Source organism: Poromitra crassiceps (genome assembly GCF_964638095.1).
Source record: "Poromitra crassiceps genome assembly, chromosome: 17".
Taxonomy (NCBI): Eukaryota; Metazoa; Chordata; class Actinopteri; order Beryciformes; family Melamphaidae; genus Poromitra; species Poromitra crassiceps.
This window is the reverse complement of record NC_139635.1, coordinates 24,571,561-24,577,733: the sequence shown is the minus strand read 5'-3', so window position 1 is coordinate 24,577,733 and position 6,173 is coordinate 24,571,561.

Below are 6,173 nucleotides of genomic sequence, written 5' to 3'. Positions count from 1 at the left end.
GCCGTAGCCGGCCGGCCGGGGCACCAGTCCATAGCGCCAGTGTCCCCGCGAGGCCACCACCACTGACAAACTACCGTAAACAGCAGAGGCGACTCCGCTGCACCCCGAACGCCTCTCTTTACAGCCAGCTAGGCACCGGTCAAACAAAGAGAACTCTCTTTCCCCGAAGTCGAGTATGTTTTCCCTGAGATGTCGCTCGGACATCGTTTCATTTCCAAATGAAATGTGAGTTCATGTGACGGGCTGGTTTACCAGGCTAGCTCGGACAAGGAGGACTCAGGAACGTGGCTAGCGCATCCCGTCTTCGTTATGCAACGCTAAAGTTCCGGTTGCAGCGAGCTGGATGTCGATAGTAATAATAATAATAATACATTTTATTGGGAGGCGCCTTTCAGAACACCCAAGGTCGCCTTACAGTGCATATAAAAACAGTTTCACGTAATAAGAACATATACATATTAAAAACAGGGCAAATTACAGCAGGAATAAAACATAGCTAAGAAGGAAGGAAAATGCAGATTGGTTGGGGAAAAGTGACATTAATAGTGGTAATTAACACATGAATTACGGTATTATTGAACACAGTGTGTTAATGTATGTGTTGATGAGGAATTAACTATGATATAGGCATAGCCTACTTAATTAATAGTAATTCATATATGACTCGGTGTGTTCATCAAACATACCTTTCATTAGTTGATGATGCGGTAAGCATCAATTAATGGCTTAATTCATCATGAGTTAAGCATGCATTCATGCACATGTTTGCACCAGTATTGTAAAGTGTTACCGATATTTCAATGTTAGACCCTGGAGTTCTGTATACACAGCTGACAATTACATTTCTTTTTGTACCCATGCAAATTTCTATGGTAATACATTCCATTACGTCATTAATAATAGTTGACATACTTTCTATTATCTTGTACCTTAGGTTCCTGTCTATGTACAAAGCCACTCCCCCTCCCCCTCTGTTCACCCTGTTCCTATAGTTCAGTTCATATCCATACAACTCCATGTTCTCCAATCCCTTCTCAGGGTTGAGCCATGTCTCAGACACAGCTATAATATTGAATGGCTTTTTAAACTGCTTTATATACTCTTCAATTTTTCCGAAGTTGGCATATAGGCTTCTACTATTAAAATGAATGATTGATAATCCTTGATCTAATTTAATGCTCTTATTGAACTTCTCTTCCGTATAGTAAGCACAATTATTACTTATATTTTTAAAGAATTTGCTCTCAGGGTCAATGTCATGTTCAAATACATTCATAATATATGTATTTCTTTACCCATACAAGAACAATGATGGAAACAATACAGATCAGTGGTCTCTGTCAAACTTATCAAGTTGGTCAATGCTACTGATGCATTGCCCATAGGAATCCTCTGCTGCACCAATAGGTTTAATAAAGACCTTGCAGCTGACAGTCCAAGTGGACTGAATTTTACCTTGTTTTCTAAGAGCCCTTGCTCTTCTGGCTATGTCAGCATTTTTTTTGGTGAGATGTTCGTTTAAGTAGACATTTGAGCCCTTTAAATTTCTACCCTGTTTCAGCAGATTTACTTTATGTTTTCTGTTTGCAAATCGAACAATTATGGAAGGTATTGCTTGCCTGTCGTTCTGCTTCCCAGTTGGCAGTGTGTGGCATGCTTCAATACTGTCAATGTTAATATCAATGTTTTTTCCACGGAGGAATGTTGTTACTGTACCTGTTCCTCAGTTGTCCCTTCATGTTCAGAACTGCTCTCCGATGCAGGGCCTTTCACCGCCTGGAGAAAGCTCCTTGGTTTGACCTTCAAACCTGAGATGATCACATCATCCTGGAATATTGCTCCAAACTGTCCAATCTATTTTCCAGGAAAACAATTTTCTTCTCTTGTTCCATGCTTCGATTTTTGAGCTGCTTCACCTCACCCATCAGCTCTGTTATGATGGCCTGTTGCTTCATCATGGTTTCCACATTAGAAGACATCATTTCCACTGCTGCCTTCAGCTCCTCAATGTCCTTTTGAAGCATTTTCATGGCCATTTTGTATCTGCTGATCTAGACTAAAGACGAGTCACACAGCAGATGGTACCTGGTGATGACTGGCTAGTGCTGGCCTCCTGGAACCTGGTGGTGGCTGCTCCTTGGCTGGCCTGGTGGCTAGCTGCTGCCTGGTGGTGGTGGCTGCTCCTGGGCTGGCCTGGTGGCTAGCTGCTGCCTGGTGGTGGTGTCTGCTCCTGGGCTGGCCTGGGGCTAGCTGCTGCCTGGTGGTGGTGGCTACTCCTGGGCTGGCCTAGTGGCTAGCTGCTGCTGCCTGGTGGTGGTGGCTTCTGGGCTGGCCTGGGGCTAGCTGCTGCCTGGTGGTGGTGGCTTCTCCTGGGCTGGCTGCTGCCTGGTGGTGGTGGCTGCTCCTGGGCTGGCCTGGGGCTAGCTGCTGCCTGGTGGTGGTGGCTGCTCCTGGGCTGGCCTGGTGGCTAGCCTGCTAGTAGCTGGGCTGCAGGCTTGGGCTGATTCAGGCAAGCAGAGGGTGTAGGCCGAGATAGAGTGAATCCTCCAGAAATCAAAAGTTGTAGAAACCATATACTGTTTTAGACCGTTTGTGCAATTTGCTTACCATGAGATGTTAATTTGCACACCAAATGGAAAACTTTCAAGACTTAGAAATATCACAATAAGATTAAAACAAGTATCAGGAGCTCAAGCTCTGTTTGCTGCTGCTGTTGATCTATTACAGTGGTTCCCAAACTTACAGGCAATGTACACCAGGTGCGTTGCGGATCCCGTAAAACTGCCAGATCGACTCTCGCCCATGTTAATAGATGGGCGATACATGCGGTACGGAAAAATTACACAGCTGTTTCTATTTTTGTCGGATCCCGCATGTGTCTGACAGATTACATGAGTGTGGGTCTGTTCGCATCTTTTCCAGATGCGATGTACATTAGCCCTTAGGGTCGCGACCCTAAGTGGAGTCCCCTGGAATTCAAATAGTGTCTGTTTGTTTTTTTTACACCACACACAATTTAATATTACTGAAGATGATTAGGGTCACTTGCTTTTATTGTTTGTCTTTTTAGTTTTGAGTTTAATCATCATCCAGTCATCATCTCTAAGATTTCAGTTTTGTTCTCTTGGGTGACACCTATGGCAGTGGGTGGTAATTGCAGGTGAGATCCAAACTGTAATGTCACATAATGTCACTATATACTGCAAAGGCTTCATTCAAATAGACATAGCCTCAAATTCAATCAACATTGTGAGTGACTTTTTTAAGATTAAAATGTTAGATTATAACTTTAAATCAGGATTCTGATAATAAAGTCAGAATTCTGAGATAAAAGTCAGAATTCAAATTTACGGTCAGAATTCTGAAAAAAAAGTCTGAATTTTGAGATTGAAGTCAGAATTCTCAAGATTAAATTCAGAATTTCAGAACACATGGGCAAAATGCAGCCCCAGGGCCAGCCCCGGCCCCTGGACCATCTCAATCCGGCACCCAACGTCCTCAAAGAAAAACAAAACAACCCACAAAAAGTCAATAAAAGACAGCATTATGTTAATCTCATCCGCTAAAGCCATTTAAATTGTATCACTATGATATCGGAAGATTAACAGGAGAAATTACCAATCGCAGTGGGAGAGAGTGTTAAAAATAGAGACTCCCATGCACGAAAATCAGGAGTGTTTGCAGTTTGATTTGATTTGATTTTGTTCATGCATCCAGAAGGCACATACAGATTCACAGTTGAATACAGTTACAACGAGGGGCGCATGAAAGGGAGACCCCAAAGAAGCAACAAATGCTTATGGTAGGGGACCCAAGACATCAAAATGGCAAACGATAGTTCCGCCATACACACCCAGCCACCCATCCATCCACCCCCCACCCCCTGCGCATACACACACCAACACACACACAGACGCACACTCGCATAACACACACACATACACCAAATACATAATACCATTATGGCCCATTTCCACCGCTGGTATCAACGTGGCCCCGCCCAGCTCGTCTCGCTTTTTTGTCTCATTCCACCGATCAAAAACGTGGACAGCCCGGGTTGAGTCGTGCTGCTTTTGGTCCCTGCTCTGTTGAGGTTCTAGTGCTGTGAACCCGGGTTCATACGGTGACGTGAAAACACTGTAGACGACTGATTGGTCAGGCAGAATCGTGTTTACTCTATCTACTGACTGTCAGTTTAGTGGGGCTTACCTTCTCTTCTGTTATGTTATTTCCATCAGTCTTTTGTGTTGCTGCCTTCGGCTTTGGTGAAATAAAATCGATCTCCTTACTCGGCTTTAACATGACGGTGGTTTTCAATTGTTGTGAGAGAGAAAAAATCCGCTCCTCAGGAAGCCCTTGTGTCGGCTCCGCTAGGCCGCAGGCGGGGGTGAAGCCACGGTCTTGCCTGGTGAGAGGCCGCCGGGGTAGGGGCTTCACTCCTCCCTGTAGTGCAACCCCCGTCCCTCGCGCAGTGCATGCATGTGAGTTTGACTAACAACAAAGTGATATCCATTCTCCTGGCCGATTGTCACATTTGCCCATGTACACTGTAGGTAATTTAGAGGCACCAGTATTTCATAAACAGTTTAAAAGTTCTGTGTATGGATTTAATTGTAACGTTATATGTTATAGCCTACTTCAGCTATTGGCGGAGGGCAGATATGCGGTCGCTTTGACGACCAGTTGTGGGCGGGGGCAGATCGAGCAGCGGTGGAATGGGTGGAAGCAAAACATCCTTCAGGTCGAAACGAGTAGAGCAGAGTGGTGACGAGCTGTGCAGGGCTGTAAAATGTGGTGGAAATGAGCCATGAGAGCAAGACACATTGCTCATTTCGATAATCTTCGTCAGACAAGTAAATCAATTACACATAATACATAGTTAATGAGTCGAATGTGTGGCCCTTCGGTTACTTTATGTAAGTCAGTATGGTAACCTGACGAATTTGTGAACTCAATACTGCCCCATCTGGCGGAGTCAGGTTATCAGTATGGCCCTCTGGAAAAAAATGTTGCTCACCCCTGATATATATCCTTGATTAACTTTTGGACATTATTGTTCGCCCATGGGAGAGTCTTTCTTGTTTTTACGTTTCATCATGATTGAAAATTCATTGACTGTAGTTTGTAGTTTTTCTGTAAAGTTTAGACTAGCTATTTCTAAATCATTTTCAAATTCAAACTTTATTCCAGACACACAGGGGGTCTATAGAGTACATACATATTATCAACATCACACAACAAATTATACAGTTAAAAAAAAAAAAAGAGAGAGAAACAACAAACATAAGATCATAAATAGAGGCTGACTCTCCAGTGTTTACGCAGCCTGGACGAGAACCGAAGACAGCTCTTACCAGGATTGACTATATCCTCAATAATACTGTTCTGTAATATAAGGTTAAATATCTTGCACATTTTATCACAGAACAAATGCCAGATGATATTTACAAGTAATGCTGCAAAATGTATTATTCACAAGCAAATATCTTGTCACGCAAGTTTAATGTGTATGGATGGAGTGAAGGTGTCCCTGTTTACAGCATACTGCACGCCACTCTATACTGCCCACTTGTAAGATTACAGGAGGGCGAGCATGCAGAGACCGGGTGGCATATATAATGATGCCATGAGGATATTGCTCAGTAGACCTAGATGGAGCTCTGCAAGTGAGATGTTTGTGACGGTAGGTGTTAACACTCCCCAGGCACTGTTGAGGAACCTGATGTATAAATGTATCTGCCATCTGAATGTGTCGCATTCAGATGACATTGAATGCTGCTGGCTAATCCCTGGTGTAAGGATGTTCGATATCAGTCACCTCTGGAGGCACTGCACAGTTCTCTTTTGTGAAGGCTATGCTGTACTGTATGTTTGTTATACTGCCTGTGTGCGTGCATGCATGAGAATGTATTTTCTCATATGGACCTTGAGTCTGAAATAGTCTTGATTAGTGGAAAATTTTGAATTATGTATGCATTTTTTTCATTGTTTAATGATGTGCAGCTCCTTTTATCTTTAAAATAATTATGACATAATTTGGTCTCAGACTCACCGTAGCTTACTGTTTATGGTCGGATGTGGTCCGTGAACATTTCAAGTGGGCCATGATGAACCGGAAAAGGTTGGGAACCGCTGGGTTAGAGAGATGGTGCTGCAGGGATGGTGTCTTTTTG